Consider the following 19,680-nt stretch of genomic DNA (forward strand, 5'->3'; position numbering starts at 1 on the left):
TAATGCTTTTTTTGAAAATGATCTATGCTTTGCATGGCAATAATAAGCAAAGGAGTGAGGGGGAAGAGTGAATAGAGATAAAGCCTGAGAAAATGACACCACTGTCTTGCTGCGTTTTCCATCCTCCTTTCAACACAATGACGGAGGCTTAGTGTGTCCCGCTGAGTAAAATTACACGTGAATACAACGGAACTGTGTCATAAAGTACAATTTTCCGGAGGAAAATAGGCCCGTGAAGTCAAGAGTTCAAACCAGGCATCATACGTGACGTCACGCGTTAATCCAGCAACTCCAGGTTTGGTTTGGCTTCAAGAAATTATGACTGTACACAGAAGTTCCAGTGATGTCTTTTTTAATGGCAATTATGTTTTACATGTTTTACAGATAAATGCAAGTGAGATGGTAATGACTGCGTTCAACACAAAGTGCTGCATGTGAACCTCTGGCTTGACACCAGCGGTGGACAAGTACACTTTTCCTTACTATTACCCATATCAGCGTCAAAGAGCTTTTCTGCTTTAAAGTTTAGGATTCTGGGCTTGAATCTCAAGCTTGTGGCCATTCATCAGGTATGGCTTCCTCTTGCTGTCCAAAAACATTGACACACTTGCAAATGGGTTGGAAAAGGATGAATGGGTGGACGGCATGCCATCTTATACACAGAATGGCAAGTTGGTAAAAAGGCTAGATAAAGCTAGTGTATAAGGGGGTCTACCTTCACTTTTTATGTCAAATATCACCCCTGCTTATACTGCCGTAAAATGTGCCTGTGTAGTTGATGAAGATTTCATTATGAAGAAGCATCAATTGCACGGATATTTACATATGTGCAGAATTTTCAGCCACTGAAAGTGTTCAGTTGCAAATGGCTGGGAAAAAAGAATTGGCCACAAACGACTCAAAAAAAAAAAAATCATCCAAATAAAGGCAAAAAATAAAAGTCCAAATATGACACCCAAAAAATGTGGTGGGGGGCATTTTAGGCCAAGAATGGCAAAAATAAAAATAAAACTATTGCCCTAAACTGGCAAAAAAAAAGACATGCATTTTAGACAAAAACGATAAAAAAATAAGATGCATTGTCTCACAAAAATGGCACAAAAAATGCAATGTATGTGTTTGGCTGAAAGACATTAAATATGTCAGAAAAAAACTATTGTGAGAAAACGCTTCCAGCAAGCATCTGTCTCAATTTCACACGTGCACACCGGAGAAGGAGTGGGGTGTCGCTTGGTAGGCGACTACCTTAAACATTTCAGCAGGTCGAGAAGGGAGAGAGCATTGCTGAGCTTCCTCCTCTTTCCTGGGACAATAAGCAAGCCAAAAAAAAAAACCAACAACAAAAGACTTACCAAGGAGGATGCAACAAAGGCCAACTTCAAAATAAACACACCAAATAATACATGTAGGACAATGCAATAGCCATAGAAGGCTTTTGTTTGGTAAATTAGCCTTTGCAGCTGTGGGAGCAGATTAGTTGGCTTGAGTCCTCGATACATTGACATGCACGCCATTAAAAAAAAAAAAAATCATTCAATCACTGATCAAGGATGCTAAGAAACTTCTAGTCAATTACTTTGGTGTTATAGATGAAGCACAAGTCTCCAGCAGGGCACTAACTAGGTGGTGCATTCAGTGCTGTCGAACATTTCGAACTCAGACTGAAAAATATCCATCAATACATTAAACATCAATAACTCCAACTATCCAAACAATGTGGGCTTTCAATCAATGTTTATAAGGCGATATCCTGTATATCAAAAATTCCATACACTTTTTGCGCAAAAAGGCTCTTTCCTTACAATTCAAAATGTAATGTAAAAACAACAACAAAAAAAGACACTTCAATGTCATCATTTGTCATTCTGTCTTGCAAAGCAGACGGGAGTAGATCTTTTTTTTTTTTTTCCACATCTATAAATTGAAGCAGAAATCATTGTCAAGCAGATCATTTTCAAAAAATGTAGATTTATCATCAAATCAGAATCAGAATCAGAATAGAATGGAATTGTAAGACAGCCATCATTTTGTATTGGAGAATTTCTTTTTTGGAAATTGGACTAGCTTCCTTGGACTGTTCGAAAGTTTGACTCGTACATTTCCAGCCTGTCTAAAATGTATCTTTAATCATCAGTGGCAGTAAATGAGTTAGTAATAGTCAATAATCCCACGTTTCCCAGCATGCGTTTTCCAGTTTGAATACATTGCATAAATTGATCAACTGAAACCAACTGTATATCAGATCTCATGAAACTGTTGGATTCCTTCTGAGTGAATCAAAAGAGGAGATAGCATTTAAATTTGGAATTTGATCTTTGGCACAAGTCCCATCCTATAAAGTTGTGTAGTAACCACTTTTGACAAGACATCTACAGTATCAACAATCCCTTTTGGCCCAAAGAGCAAACGCCGACTCGCATCATCAACAGGATGATTTGCGTTTCTTGTTGCGTTGCCTCGGCTCTGTCTAACTCTTGGAATTCCGGAGCCCACCCAGCATGAATCATATTTTAAAGCATAACAAGCCAAATATCGACCATAAATCCACCGCTCCGACGAGAGCACGGCGCAGGAACGAGATGTGGAGGGATTGAGGTCATTACTGTATTATTAAATTAGAATTGTTGCGTTTATTATTCTTCCGGCAAATCAATCTTTTGGGGCCTTAACTTGCCCCAAAACAACCCTGAGGAAAATCGATCTATTTTAAAAACGTGATCAAGAAACCTTGGTTATTTTTTGGCTCAAGTCAACAGGAAGTCAGCCATTTTGGCTAGAAGCAACCAGTTTAAGCAAATTTTCTGGCTTGTGCTTTGACAAACTTTTAGACAGATGGGCGTCCGCTCATTTCTGCAAACCATTTTTATGATGTTATTATTATCATAGTGGCATGAAAAGCAGCCTGTTACTGTAAGAGGTGTAACATTTTCCATTCATTAGCTGTGACATGACACGCGTGCTGTCTTATCACATTAAGTTAGCTCAGGTGTTAGCCATTATACTAATGCTCCCCTCTAATGCTTTCGCAGGTGAACTGTAAACAGTGCGGTGGTCACCGAGTAAATCTGAGTGGCGGCAGATTAGGACTGAAGATATTCAAGCGAGCGTTGGGCCACTTTGGTCCGGCTGCCGCTCGGTAATTATTAGAAATAGTTGTCATTCTTGCACTAATTCGTGAAAGCCGAGTCGCTACCTCGCGCAGGCCCCTTCCGTCACGCTATGTAAAGAGAAAAAAAAAGTATTTTTCCGTGACCAAAATGGATTTTAATAGGCTCTTTACTGAAAGAGGAGTTGAGAGAAAACTTTGCGTTGTTTCTATAATGAAATCACTTCAACACCTTTTGAAATGAATAGAAAAAATCCATAGCAGGTTCCAACCGTTGCCATTTTAGCTCGCAGTTGAGGGTGAAACTTAGTTCAGCACTATAAAACATATTTTTTCATTTCTCCCGTCTGATTTTTACCACTATTATGACAGCAATGAAATAGTTAGTTATAATGATGAAGGCGTAATGCAAAGGTGATCAGTTCTGCACACACAAAGTAGAAAAAGAAGTCAAATAATACAAAATCTCTTCCTTTTTTTTTTTGACGGCAAGTTACTCAATTGATAATGCCGTAATGCATTTTTGTTGGTGATAGGGATATGTTGCTTCTAATAATGTATTTTTTTTGTGCAAATGCAAATTTAAAACAAGAAACATCATCTCATGCTACAACATGTTTGGTAAAGCCTTCTGCTTTGTTTGAATCCATGTACTTTGTATAAGTTCCAGTGTAAATTATTTACTCATTCTTCCTTCAACAGCCCTTTTGGCTCCAATTATAAACAGCTAATGCAATTGTGAAAAAAGTAAGCGCTGTCATTAACTCGTTCACTGCCAGCTCAGCTAAAATGGATCTTTGACATCTATAGTCATCAACTGCTGTGAATGTGTTAAAAAAAAATCAGTCTTCTTCACATAAGAAGATGCACATAAGAAGTTAGTCCATCCACCGCTAGGGGTACTGGAAATGCTTTTATACCAGCTAAAAATCGAGCTATGCTACACCATATACTGCAGAATTTCCCATGCGCAACATGAAATACTCACGGCTTGCAACATTTTTTAGTTTGCCAAGGTGGAGATTTTGCCCTGATCGAAGCCTCAAAGCTTCACCAAAAGAGGGTATGAAATAGTTGTAAAATCCTTATTCATGTGGGTTCTGTGACGTCACAGATTTAGAAATACCCAAGGTTTGAGGGTGCAATATTTACAAAACAATAGAGTAGAATACCTCCATTGTTATTGTCCAGCTATACAAGAAAATGAGGAGAGCTTGTCCGATTGGTGCTTATTAATAATATGAACAATAATAAATAATATATAAATGAAGAATAAAGAAAATAGAAATCACAGGAATGCAATTGTTGTTATTTTCAGTGTTTTGTTTTTTTTTTTGTTCAGAACGTTAATAGCTTTGTGGGAAAAAAGTTGTCTCTGACTCCGTCTGACTGTCCCGTCTTTTTCGAGCCCACTGACGTCGACCAGAGGGAAACCGTTTGAAAGCACAATGACAGGGATCAATTGTGTGTCTGCCAATCTTCTTCACCTGCTATCTAATCACTTTGTGCAAGTTAGTCTTTGGGATTCTAGAGGTTTCAAGAAAAACATTTGAATATTTGACCCCTGACCTTTCATTCATATTCCACAAATTCAGTATTAATCATATTGTCATGTTTTGACTAGGTGCATAGAACGTTTTGTTGCAAAAAAACAAAAAACAAATGTTGTTTAGGGTTAGGGCTTATGTCCTAAAGTTTATTTTCTTGTAGCGTCTTGTTTGCTGTCGTACCAAAGTGGCTCAAACATGCGCAAATTCCTTGTGTGTTCTAACACACTCGGAGAATTATAGATGATTCCGACTCAGTTTTTGTTTTTCAAACATTGGCGCTCCAACGTCCGCACGCTTGAGCTCGCCGGCCTATCCGATGCTCGTAAAATGTCCCGTATCTCGTTTTGTCATCTTGGCGTGTTCAAGGGTGACCAAAACAAACATTTCAGGAAACGTGCAATTAAGTGGAACGAGGTGCGGATCGTCATATCGAATGTGATCCGCGAGCCATATGAAAGAGGTTTATGCCGGACCACAAGGCGATGTCACGTCTAACTGACTAAGCGCCGCGGCTTCCGTTGGCATGACAGGACGTCGCGGAGCAAGGGAGCTCCCGCCGGGCCGCCGGCTGTCCGGCCTCTGTCTGCTCCGGGATTCCTCGCCGGCCTTAAATATACCGGTTATTTTTAACTTCCCACGTCACGGGGCTCAACGCCGCCCCTTTTTCTGCTACAATGTTTCCTCGCTGCCAGAAGGGGAAATGAAGGGGGAGCCGCGCTTCCTGGTCACATGACACAGGGCAGGCAGCAGAAGGAGAAAGTTTATGCGGGCTTGGACTCTCTCACCGGGCATGTTTGCGATGCATCATCCAGGGAATGAGGGTACATCAGCAGACAGCGGGGGTGTGTGGAGACAGTGGTGATGCCGGTGGGTGGGAGGGGATGTGGCTAGGATTAGAAGCCTCTAAAAAGCAAAGCCCCCGCGACTCCAGCCGCTGTCTGTCGGACGCGGGAGAGTCAGGGACTTCCCATGAGCTCACCTTATTGATTCGACTTGGACGGCATCGCGGCTCGCCGACGTCAAACAATTGATTTTTATGCCGCTTCCAGCCCGCTTGAACCTTCCTTTTGAAGCCAACGCACTTCCCGTCCCTCGCCGTCGCCGCGACACGAGTCCCGAGGAGTGCCGCGTTTGACGATTCGCATTTGGGCCTGGTTTTCGGGCCGACGCCGATGATGAAACCGAGCGCAATCCGCCAGGGAGATTTGTCTAAATCTGTGGATGCTCAAGTTGAAATCTGCCGCAATAGTAATGATAACAACGATGAAAAATGTTCTTTCTCTAACACGATGTGTTTCACCACGCTGGCTGAGGTCCAAGTTGTTCTAATTATGAAAACAATTGGTCCCGTGGGATGTAACGTCAAGTGTGTTCATTCCTTCCAGACTCCCGACGGTCATAAAACCTTAACTAACTGTCCGGCTGATGTTTTAGGTCACATAAACATAGTTGGGGTAGCGGTTAGCGCGTGTATTTCACAGCAGAGAGGTCACAGGTTCAAATCTTGGCTTGTGCCTTCTTGTGTGGGTCTTGCTCCTGTGGTTTTGTGGCCGCTATACAGCCACCTAGACAGGTCTAAAGATTTTCATAAAAGTTATTCTGTGGTGCAGATATTTAGCTCCAGCTAACTGCCTTTTACATATGGCCGTATTACCATTAGTGCGTGCCGATATTCTCGATCGTCCTGCTTGTTTGTTTCTCGTAAAATCAACAGCAAGTGGACTGCCACCATATGGTTAGGTTTTTGGTTGTAACTTTGTAGTCAGTCTGATTCCTTGATTTTTTTTTTTTTTTTGGTCCCTTTTTCCATCCATCCTTCCTCTTTCTAGAGCCACTTATCCTCCCAAGGGACGCAGGCTTGCTGGTGTCTATCCCAGCTTACTTCGGGCATGGAGTTCAGCCTGTTTTCCGGCTTCCCTGCATTTGGGTCCTCTCCCTCCACGCCTTCCCTCGCCATGCTTAATCGTGACATTCAGTATTGGATTGCTATGTCTAGGCCCTTAAACTCCCTGTGGCCACCTTGGACACCCTTTGTAAAAAAAAGTTCTGGTTCAATCCCTGTTCTTTGAACATCTTTAATCGTCGGTAGTGGCGAATGATTCAATATGCAATTGGCCATGGACCGACTCAGGAAGTTAACCTTGGAATAGGTTCCAGATCACCCAAAACGCTAATGATGAAAAGCGCCGTAGAAGAACATGGTTGCGTACAGTAATGCTCATAAATTTATATACCATGAAAAATAAGCAGTTTTTCTGCAAAGTATGACTGACTTAACCTCTTTTTTTTTCTGTGTTCTGTTTAATGATTGGGCTATTCTGAAATGCCTTGTATTGTCGTTTAATTTTTAACCACATTAAAAGTAAATTGTGTTTTGCCTCGTGTGCCATTATTAAAAAAAAAAAAAAAAAAGATCTTACACATTCTTCTTGGTTACTGTCTGTAACCCTGAGCACAACAGTAGTTGTACATTAACGTTGCATGAGGAAATTCAATTCTTTATTCAAGATGGCCTTGACTGAACTCAGGAAGACACAAAACATTTTTGTGATGAGAACATTTTTCCAAATCCGCATCTGTTTTGACCCAAAATGTGCAAAAATGTTTGGATAAACTTTGGGAGTGTCGATAAACATCAGGTTGGCTGGTTTCGCGCCATTCCGGGCGCGCTTCTGCGCTGTCATTTCTGTTTTGGACATAAGCGTCATTCGGTGGGGCACACACATAGCAGTAACGCCGCAATGATCTGATTACCAAACGCTGCAAAAGATTACCTTGCTCAATTATCATGTTGTGTTTGGTGTGTTAAGAGAAAATTTTTGCTCTGCTTGGAAAACTTTTGGGACATACAATAATTGATGTTAGAAGACCACTTCAATATTTATGTGCGCTATCAACAATGAGTTGGGTTGAGCCATGTACTCCGTGAATGTGATGTGAAACAGAGTGATAATCAAACAAAATAGATAACTGGTTGAGTTGTGTGTTTGAAAACAAGTTTCGCAAGTCTGTTTTCACAGCGTTGCCACAGTTACCTTGAAAACGTACTCAAAAAGTTACTTTATGATTACTTTCTTTACAAAGTAATTAAGTTAGATTACCAGTTACTTTAAGTTACATTTTGAAGATACTGACCACAAATGACACTCGGTGTTGCCACTTGGATGGAAGTGTTTAATTACTAGGAATTACTAATAACATTTTTGTTTTTGTTTTTTTTGCAATCAAAATGACAGAATATTTTTTCGCCTTATCAATTTGTAATCATTTTTAAAATAAGGGCTGTCCTACTTGATATGTAACTATTAACGTTTTGATGGCAAAATTCATCATTTATAGTGTACTTTCTTTCTAAATACAACTATTACATTTGATGACGATTTGAAGTCATACAATCTGGTGTGATTAAATATATACTGCCCTAAAATCATTTTTTGTTTTTGCTTTTGCTTTTTTCTACATTGAGTGTATTCTTCTCGACTGTCATATTACCTCTCTTTGAACATGTAAACGGTATTGAACTGTAAAATCTATTGAAAATTAAATCTTGCAATGTGTCTTTTTGTTCAATATGTTAGTCAATACAGACATACAGTTCTCTTAAGAAATAATGAATCATTAGAATCAGTTTATTTCAAATAATCATTCACTTACTGACAATTGCAACGCCTGTTATAATTATTTATAACTAATAACAAAGTGAAAAATATGCCAATGCAAAATAAAACTAGGACCAACATCTGGTTGATCCAGACCAAAATAAGGTGGGATTTTTACAACATTTTTGGGGTGTTTGTCATAAAAATATTTATTGTAATTCTGATTTTACTGAGGCGAATTCCGACTTGCATGCAAATTCTTGTTATCGGGCCACCGTACGAGCAAAATGAGAACCCCTGAATAAATGATGCTTCACGAGCTCATTAATGGCATCTCTCGCCAGTTTTAAGCCGTCCGCTAATGACATAAACAGATAAGGAGACAATCACAAGAGGCCTCTCATAGCATCTGCAGCCATGTGACTTGGCTAGCCGGCAACTCAATACGAGCCGCGCCTGAAGCCAGCAAAGCAGTTATCGTCCCCTAAATGTTGCCATTATTCTTCCCGGGGCCTTCGTGCATGCTTTCATGAAAAAAAAAAAAGAACTTCCAGAGCTACATACGAACAATCTAATTTGGAAAAAAGTGATGTTAAAGCTTGCCAGTAAAGCAAGACCACAACTTTACGACGTTAGCATGGTTCCTATGGAAACATATGAGGATTCAAGTTGTGCTTCTGCGAGAGATCACAAGTATTCCCAGAGCCACTGGCGGGCTAATCAGGTGTCGACGTTCCCCCGATGCAACTCGGCTGTTACGTTTCGACTTGATTGATCGTAGATGTTGGAATTCTGGATGGCTTTTCCAGCTCCAAATCATCTGCGGCCCATCTCCAAGTGGCATTATGATATGCTGACATCCATGCGGTAATTGTTGTCAGATTGCGGTGCGCGTACGAGGCCTTCCACGTTCCAGAGCAGGCGCAGCCGACTCGCTTGTTATCCCGCGGGGAGCACTTGGGAATGTGTGACCTTATCCATGTAGCCCCGTTTTGTTCCAGGTTTGTCTGGAAAGGAGCTGGCAAATTGGGGGCAACCGCACTCCACGAAGAGGTGAAACGATAACAATAACAACAGCAATCGTCTATAGCGGGCCAACGCTAATTGCTTTCTTAATTGTTAGTCGGGTCTCTGGATTGCCTGCCCACCCGTGAAGTGTAAAATTATAAAACCAAGTCACATTTAGTGTATTGCATACCAGTGATACAGAAGAATTTAAGCCCCCTCCCCAGCCACTGATTACATTTTGTTCGATCTGCTCAAAAACAATCATAAATGTGAAACCTGATAAATACTTCCATTAACAAATAAAATGCAGGCTGAAGCAATCACAGCTAAGTAGAAACATTGAACATCAATGCTTGGTTGGGAACCCTTTTGCAGAAATGACTTTTTCAATGTGGCGTGGCATGGAGGCAATCAGCCTGTGGGTACTGCAGAAGTGTTATGGAGGTCTAGGATAATTCGATAGCGGCCTTAAACTCATATACCGTGTTGGGTCTGGTGTCTCTCAACTTCCTCCTCTCAATGTTGCACAGATATATATATATATATATATATATATATATATATATATATATATATATATATATATATATATATATATATATATATATATATATATATATATATAGATATATATATATATATATAGATAGATAGATAGATAGATAGATCCCCGAATGAGACTGATTTCAGCAGGACTTCTGAGAGAGGGTAGTGTTCTCTAATTTTTGCTTGTTGGTTGTTTAGAAGAAAACTCATCACAGACAGATCTTATTAAGACAGCAAAGAGCTAAATTACGGAAAAATTGAATACATAAATACTCTTGTCTCCTTCAATATGTTGATGCTGCGGAAAGATCGGGGGAGTTTAGGCTCTGCAATAAATCCGACAAGCAAGAAGAGAGCCGAAACTTCAACAATATTTCTTCAAATCACCAAGGTATAAAGTTTTAAGGTTTCGACAGAAATCAGATGTCCGATTCTCCACTTTTCATGCCTTTGCTCCATATTTTTTATAGTACAGTATACCTTCAGTAATGAGCAAGCGAGCTGATTTGTCCATAATAGAACATGGCATGTTGCGGTAAGCTTAATCAAAGTACAAATCATCTCAGACGGACGGTCCCTGCCGGAATACTGAGCAAAAAGCCATTTGCTTGACAGGCCCAATTTAAATGATCGTCTCTCCACTTTGACGTTTTATTGACATCATGCGGAGGAGGCGGAAAAGGGAGTTTTGAGGGGGGTTTTGGGGGTTACTCAAACCAGATGGGCCACCAGCTAGTGAACTCACTTGTGGTGTCGCAGCGTTTTGGCTCGAAGAAATACTTAAACATGGAATACAATGTCGTAAAGTAGACCTTTGCGGCCCGCTTTATACCGCTTGTAATCATTTGATACTTTCCCACCAGTCCCAAAAACGTGAAGCTGCCGAGAAAGTATGTTTAAATGTTCAGCGTTCTGATCGTTTGTGTGACATGACCTGGTTGTTAGCATATTTTACAGTTTTTGAAAATGTTGTCATTTCTGGATATGGAGGAATTGCCAACTGTTTTTTAGAGTTACAGTATAGCCCTGCCCAAAGTGTTTTCTTCTAATTCAATCTAATTTACTTACATCCATTCATCCATTTTTCTATAGCGCTTGTCGTCATTAGGGTCACGGATGAGATGGAGCCTCTCCCAGCTGCCTTTGCTTTATTTATTTAAATATGTATTTAGCACGATTTATACATGGAAACTCTGCAAGGATCTTTGCCTATAGACAATTAGATATACTATACTCCACACTGCTCACTGCAGTGTTTAAGCGAAGGTCCTGCACATCTGCACAAATGTTCTTTGAACTAGGAAACCGGAAAATAAGAATGCAGATAAAAACAAATTAAAATTGATAAATCCCATCCCTAGATTCTAGTAAAGAAGTAGGGCTGCAGCTATGGAATGTTATTGGTATTCCGATAGCCTATAAAAAAAAAGTGAATCGAATACCGAGTATTCAGATAAAAATAAAAAATATTTTTATGCTTGGTGAAAACGAAGTATAAACAAAGAAGACCAAATGCAAATATATCAGGAAAACTGAAATTTTATTTACCTTTGGAATGACATGACTTAATCTACTTACAGCCATATTCTCTAAAGAGGTTAATGACGCCTTCTTCGTATTTCTTGATTTTCTCCAGCTTTGTTTCCATAGTAATGATCTTCTTACTTCTCCCTGTAACATCACTAGCAACCTTGGGACCCATGGCTAACCAATTAAAGTTGAAATTAAGCACTAAATTGCACAATGAATATATTGTAAGCTCTCGCACAAGATCAAGTCTTTAGCATATTTTTATCTAATATAGGGTTATGGTTAGGTATATAGGGTGATATATATATATATATATATATATATATATATATATATATATATATATATATATATATATATATATATATATATATATATATATTAGAATTTAGATACTTAGCTGACGCCATATTTGAGTCAGCCTGGTTTGTTGTAGGAATGGCAACTGTCCTGATGTCATCAACAAAGTAAGTCATTTACATCTATCATGCCAGTCTAAATGGAGCACTTAAGCGCTGCTGGCTAGCGGCTAAATTATGCTAGACACAGCTAGGTATAACGATTAAGACAGGTGCGGAATGTTAAGGTCAGTGTCAGCGTAATTCAATTGTTTATTTAGTGCTCTGAATAAGGGAATGAATTAGGGAATGAATGTGATTTCAGAACCACTTTGGTTTTTTTATCAAGAGCTAGAATTATCTGTGGCATTAGAGAAATTAGGCAAGCTGTCACAGCGTGACATAAAAGTGTACCAATGCATTCATTTCCATATATTATTTGGTAAAGTATGGTTTATTTTTAAGTTGATCTCACCGCACTTCTACCGTGTTTTTTTTTACTGTAAAGCCGAGCATTAACAACTGTTGCTCCAGTTGACTTGGCATATCTTTCTGACATGGATACTAATAAGTGTGTATTCAGGAGAGGGAAAAAATGCCTCGAGCGTTTTTTTTGTTTTTTTAACCGAGCTATTCAAATGGCTTGACCCGTTTCAGCCCCAGTAAGAAGTTTAAGAAGGGTTTCTTTTTATCATTAAAAAAGACAAACTTTAACTTGGCTAGCGGACCAAAGTGGTTAGTGGGTAGCAGTTAGCAGCAGCAATGAGAACCCCGATAATAAATTAAAGATGGGTCATAGCGGTGCATCTGATGCGCTGCCTTGTGGCCGGCTAACTGCGCCTTCGGGAAATGTGACATGACATCTCTCTTATATTTGCCTGCTAAATCTCCAACCTAGCCAGCGACTCGGTTGCTTAGCTTAGCGTTTGGCGCAGTGTTTCCAGACCACAAACAAACCAAAACTGCCCGGAAAACTCGCCAGTTTTGTCGTAGCTAATTTGGAAAACTGCATTTTAACGTGCTCAAAGGCTTTGACGGCTTTTCCTATGGCTGCCATGTTTTGCAGTGTTGATGCTAGGCTAAGCTAACAACATATCATCAATCTTTTCATTTAGAACTCTCACTCGTGCCAAAAATGTCAAACGAGAGCTACTGACTTTTGAAAATGAAATAAATTAAAGATTCACATGGGAATCATTAGCACCGAATTTGAAAATACCATCAAAAGTCAAAACAGTTGGAAGGATCTGAGCACTAATCAATCGGAGTGTAATCCAGCAGTGGATTACAGTAGAAATTCCCGCGCTCGTAAGTGTCCATAAAACATGACAAATCCATGGCAACTGTTTCCAATGTTGGCCATCTGCTAAAGAAATACAATTCATCTCAGGTCATGACAACCCTTGGAAGATGTCAAATATTTTTTTATTATTCACACATGAATTGGAGACATAGGTAATTGTTATTCAAATCACAGGAACTGATGCAATAAAGTTGTGCCATCAGAAAGTGAACAGATGTGTAAAAAAATATTGAACTTGTTTTTGGACTGTTTTTTTCAGTTAAGAGGATTGATTCATAGACATTCAGTCATAGTCTATATAAAGTTTATTGCTTTCAGGAATCACACACGAGTGGTTATTGCATCCTTTGTTGAGAGTAAAATCAGAGCGATTATAGGACACTCGACGTCTTATTTGCGAAAAAAAAAAGATAAACACTGTACATCTGGCAGCACAGTGTCTTGCAGTTGGGGATTTACTTTTGAGGGCACTGCTTCCTCCCACTTTTCGAAAGCATGCATGGTATGTTACTTGATGAATTGGAATTGTCTGTCGCAGCCCAGTTTATAGGATTTTTTTAAAAAATGTTTTTGATCATATTTCTCTGAAAAACTCTGATTATTTTATTTTATTATTTTCAATTAGAGAATACTGATACCGTTTAATGATATCATGCCGATACGGGGCTTATTTCAATGTATCGAGTACTCACTAAAATTTTTGATACCAGTCTGTGAACAGTCCCTTCCACACTCTTGTGACAGTTCTGTTATCACGAGGTAACAACCAATCATGGCTCAGCGTGCAAATGACATGTGACCAAACTCAGAAAACAGCTGAGCAACTATGACGTTGTTTTCAGTCAACAGCAAGTGACAAAATGGCCGTCCCCATGAGGTGGATCAAATAGTTTTTTTTTTCAATTTCATTCATAAGCCACATATACAGTATTAATTATAATGTTACTTCTGGATTTGTGGGGCAGAATAGAACATAACAGCATAAATTGTATTTTTGCAAGGTAAAATTTCACTTCTTTTTACGCAATTTTGTCTTTGGGCGATATTTTTTTTCAGTTGCTGCGGCAAGGTTCATAATTGCTTAGCACTATAACTACTTTTACTGTAACTTTTACTCCCAAAAGATTTTTTTAACACCTATTAGGGTTTCAGTTTGACTGACACGTAAATGAGGATAATTACAACGGAACATATCCAATGTTTTCTCATGTTACTATTTAAAAAAAAAAAAAAAACATGCACCTGACTTCCAAATGACGTACACGACAACGTGACCTTGTTGCACTCAGTCGTATGCGAGCTCACGTCCTCGACAGACGTCTTCGGGGGGAAAAAATGACGACGCGGGGATGTGTGCTAGCGATGCGTTAGCGTAAGAACACTCTGCTCTGTGTGCTGCGAGGGGAAAAATACAACTTGTTGTTTGTGTTGGACGCTACGAGGGCCGCTGTCACCGCGTTCGGGGCCGAGAAAAGACGAAGGCGGCTATTTAAAGTACCGGACACGCTATCAATGGAGCCTTTTATTTGGGGCTGCCCTTTATTCGGCCACAATGAGCGTCTTTGGGCTTGTTTGCTGGTGATGGGCTTCAGGAGTTTTGGCGTTGCAAACTCAAGCGGCGTTTTCATCACCTGTATTTTGCCATTTCCAATTATGACACTTTCCCTTTAGGCATCCACTTCAAACAGCTTCCAAAGCTATTTTTAGAAAAAAAAAGTCGTAATATGTCATCGATGTCTTGAAATTGTTTCACACTTTGGCACATGATGAGTTTAAAATACATCATAATAATAATAATTAAAGATGGGCACAGCTATGAAGGCACCCCCTTTTTCCTGGCGAATCCTCAAAATGATCATCAAACTTTGACATGATGTAATTTTGGGCATGGGTCCTCGGGAATTTTTTATGCATCTCGTTAAGCCAGAGACATCCACTCAATGTCATGTCCACGGTTGAAACAGGTTGAACAACAACGTTTTTCTAATCCTCAAAAGAATCATCTAACTTAGACACCATGCTCCACGCATATACTGTTCTGTGAGGAGATATAGACAAAAAAATTGAATTTATTGTCACCATGTATAACATGTGGCTTAGAAATTGCTTTAGACGGGGGTTCAATTTGCTCAATTTCCTCGTGGTTCTTCCAGAGTAAAAGTCTTAATGTTGCTTCAAACAAAAATGGTCTTCCTGTTTCAGTTTCAAGAGTCGGCGCTACTTTTATGTGAGTCTTGTTCTGATCGATACATTGACCAAATTTTATGTTAATTGGTGAACTGGTGTGCTCATTCACACACATACACACATATATATATATATATATATATATATATATATATATATATATATATATATATATATATGTATATATATATATATATATACTGTATATATGTGTGTGCTAGCGATGCGTTAGCGTAAGAACACTCTGCTCTGTGTGCTGCGAGGGGAAAAATACATATATATATTATATATATATATATATATATATATATATATATATATATATATATATATATATATATATATATATATATATATATATATATATATATAACAACTGTTGCTCCAGTTGGCTTGGCTGACTGGGAAAATACCAAAATGTGCAAAGCAGTATGGGCAAAAGGTGACTTCTTTGAAGGATCTCAATTATGAAACGTACTCTGCTTTGATCAAATGTTTTTAAACTAATAATTCAATTAACAACTCAGGGTGTTTCTAACTAATGAGAAAACTTTTGACTTGTACTGATCTGCTTCCAAGTAGCCCATCGGCTCAAATTCCCAATAGTAGTTGGTCTGAAAAGGCTGCTTCGAATCAAAATGGTGGATGTCGCGTTCAGTCGCGTAAAATTTTGAGACCATCTCATCTCATTGGCTTTCTGCATATTTAGTGTCGTGTGATTGTCTCGCTAGTTTGCGTGAGTCAGGTGGCTGCCTTTTATACAATGCTTTCATTTCATGAAGTCTTGTCAAACAAGATCCAAAACAAAAGCCGCTAAAACCTTGCAGGTGCTGCCAACAAATTTTGGAATCCAATTTTTTCAGGGGCCAAAAGCTGCATCTTCAATGAAAGGTTTAAAAAACATTTAGTGTAGCCTAAAATTCCAGTAAAACTTGCTTTTGCATTTGAATGGGTTTGTTTCAGTTTTTTCTTGTATAACCTGTATCATGATATGATTTCATATGTGTCCTTTTCATACATATACAATACCAGCCCCAAAAACCTATTTTGTTTTCATTACTAATTACACTGTAGCTTTTCATTGAAGACATCAAAAGTATGAATGAACATGTGGATTGGTGCGGTTAACAAAGGAGGTAAGATTACTGAGAACGTGTTTTATATTCAATTCTTCCAAATTCCCACCCTTTGCTCTCTCGATGAGTCATCTAAAATGCTTTTCACTTCACCGGTTTGCCTTATTAAGGTAATTAGTGGAATTTCAGCTAAATAAGTCAAAACAAGTGGCCATCATTGCCTGAAAATGAAAGAGAAGAACCTGTGGCCCGTACTGCACTGTACACTGTCATTGAAAAATAACAGAAAAGACAATATTTGTAAATGATTTAATTTGACTCCTATGAGTATTTAATTATTGACAGTTGTTACCATTCAATTGGTAATAATTGTACTGAGAAAAAATACTTAAGGGATTGAATGTGATTTCAGAACCACTTTGTTTTTTTTTTTTTTATCAAGAGCTAGAAGTTGAAATCATTCATTCCCAAAGACATGTTTATTAAGAGTCCAGACATTCAATCTGAGGTACTTATTTATATTTTTTCCAATTTTTTTTCCTGGTTTTTGGATAAAGGAAGGTCTGAAGAATCTACTACTAAATGAAATAAGGCCTAAAATAATCAACGTAATTGCTGAATTCACTTTAACAGACATTTTTAGAGCCTTCCATAGCCAAACTTGCAAAACTTTGAAAAAAAATCCTACATTAGTATTATATACAGTATGAATATTTTGTCTCCACAAAATCATTCCTATGCCTACAAAAATGAAAATTAAGATATTATATTTGAATTCTAAAATTGATTCCCTTCAATGATAAATGATACATGGAAATAACTCAAAAATGGACAAATTGAATTAGAATTTGAATGTCGCCATGTTGAAATCCCATGTTGAAATATTTTGTCTCATTCATCTGTTCATGGTGCGCATCGTCTACCAATCTATATTTCTCACACACTTCAATTACAATTTGAACCTGTTGGCAGCTGGGAAATTAAAGTTGAAATCACAAGGAGGTTGTTTTTGTAAAAATCCCAATTTGAGTTAAAATGACAAGCGTCGCGCATCTTGCATGAGTAAATACAGTTCAAAAGACATAACTACTGATTTCTTGGCAGAACAACCCAAACGTAATCTAAGTAATAACTTCAATCAAATCATGCTCCAAATGGTCATTTTATTCCTTTGACTACAGCCAGTACTTGTCATTCTTACACAAATGTTACCAATGGTTTTGACGGCAACATTCACCCATTTTCAGATTTTTTTCTCTTTCCATAAGTTCCTATGGGAAAACCCGAGGCTAAAACAACCTTGCGATCTCGGAGGTTCTGCTCCATTGCTAAATACACCGAGTGCTTCTTTGGATCCGTTCGAGCAGTTCTATCTAAAGAAACTTTACACACTCGTCCCACGCTTGGCTCCGGCTTGTGTAACTGCCTGTCAAACGTCTTTTTTTTTCTTCTTCTTCTTCTTCTTCCTCTCCTATTTTATTTTAATGCGTCACCGCAAAGTCGCAGAAGGGCGGGAGAGCCCGTGTGTGTGCGTGTGCGTAAGGGGGTGCACCCTCCCCTCCCTGTGTGAGTCATTGTGATGTGTGCGTAAGCAAGCCGGAGTAGTATTCCATTGCTCGTGCCATTATGATGCCGCTGCGTGTTTATTGTCACCGCGCCGCCAGGCCGCCGTAAACCTTGGCTCGCTCCGACTTGTGGCTCACATTTAACTTTTGAACGAGATTGGCACATTGGCCCAAAGAGGAGCATGCGTTGGAGGGAGAAAGGCGAATAATGTTGCGTTGGGTCGTTCGTTGAAGGGTCTCTGTAGTATTATGTCACCCCCGAAGCCCCATTTAAGCCCGCAACCAGGGTGTTAGCTCCATTATAGCGTCACACTGCAGCCCTGCCAGCAATATAACACCATTCTGGTTCTAAATCAGAATGTGGGACTTGGTGTTGGTCAAGTAACTTCCCAAAGCTATTGAAAGTTGTTCAAAAACAGCTAGTTGTGAACAGTGTTGGGAGTAAGGCATTACAAAAGTAATGTAATTACTGTAATGCATCACTTTTGTCTGTAAAACGGTAGTGTAATGCATTACACACAAAAAATCGTAATATTTTACTTGGTACAAATGAGATTAACGCAATGCATTTTTAACCTGAAAGTGGTGGGGGGTTTTTTTCCCCCAAGTTCGCTACAAACACAGCAAGACCACCATGCCCATTACTTGATTTCATCAGAGGTAAAGATAAAAAGAATATCATATTTAAGTGCACTTTGTGCTCGACACCTAAAGAGCTGTCCACTTCGCCAAATAGCACCAGTAATTTGACAAACAATTTAGAGCAGTGCCAAAGTAATATGAAGTTAGTGAAAAGAAGATAAAACAAAGCAGGCAAAATGATCGTTCTCTCGCTCAGGGATGCCATTTTGACCGCAAGAGGTTAGGAGACTCGTGGCGGAGTATGTCGTACGTGGAAGATAAGCTGACGCTTTCCACAGTGGATTCGATCTACATTTCGAAACCCTGTCAATGAGAACCCTGTCGCAACTAGCAATAACGACAAGGTAAGCTAACTCCAATTTTCCCTGTACGATTGCTATGAATAATACTCTATAAATAATTCTGGTCAATGTGTATTAAAATACAGAAAAAGATTTTGTATCATGTCTTTAAAGGTGTCGAATACAATACAGATGAAATGATTTGTACTGTTTTTAGGCTTAAGCCAACCTTTCACTGGATGTGTAATGAGCGTAATGAGCTCCATTTAGAATGGAAAATCTATATTTACAGTTATGTTGGTGAGATTAATGTAAAAGTCATGCAATAGTAGTGTAATGCTTTACATTTTCAATACACTAATATTGTAATGTACCTAATTACGATTAAATGATAACACGTTGAAGTTTTGAAGTAACTTGCTCAACACTGGTTGTGAATAGCTTGAGGTTTTCTAGGGTTAAGTTTACATATCTAGCTCAGGTTTGATATAAATCAGTATTTCTCAAACTTTTTTTTGCAAATGTGCGCCCTCTGTAATATTTCCTTGAACCCTTATGCAATATTTTGATCATTTTTGGGTCATTTTCTTCCACATCATTCTCACAGTATTTTAGCCAATGGATGACACACTCCTGGTATTGAAATTTTCTGTGTTATCGGGACAGGCCAAACAATGAGTGACAAGCACAAAGATTTCATCTCGGTTCGGATCCCGTTTCAGATCGCGTGTTCCGTAGATGCATGGGAGATTTCGTTGGGCTTTCAGATAATTAGATGGGTGGGTTGACAACTGCTTTCAACACTAAGGGGTGCGGGCACTGAGTCACAATATCACAGGTCCATTCTGAGGAGCACAGTGAAGTAGCGGTGAGCACACCTGCCTCACAATTGGATTGGTCCTGTGTTTGAAACTCAAACTCGGCCCGTAGATTTTTTTCTGGCTACTCC

At 38.9% G+C, this 19,680-nt stretch overlaps 1 long non-coding RNA gene across 1 annotated transcript in view; it reads left to right on the top strand.

Moving 5' to 3' along the window:
• LOC148411584 (uncharacterized) overlaps positions 1-19,680 on the top strand; it is a 38,583-nt gene that overhangs the window by 1,766 nt on the left and 17,137 nt on the right. Inside the window, exon 3 of the long non-coding RNA XR_015867985.1 lies at positions 385-569. This is a non-coding gene — a long non-coding RNA (uncharacterized LOC148411584). The remainder of the gene's footprint in view (positions 1-384; positions 570-19,680) is intronic.

This window comes from Hippichthys cyanospilos, chromosome 15, assembly GCF_059441005.1.
Source record: "Hippichthys cyanospilos isolate Australia breed blue-spotted pipefish chromosome 15, RoL_Hcya_1.0, whole genome shotgun sequence".
In the NCBI taxonomy this organism is placed as follows: Eukaryota; Metazoa; Chordata; class Actinopteri; order Syngnathiformes; family Syngnathidae; genus Hippichthys; species Hippichthys cyanospilos.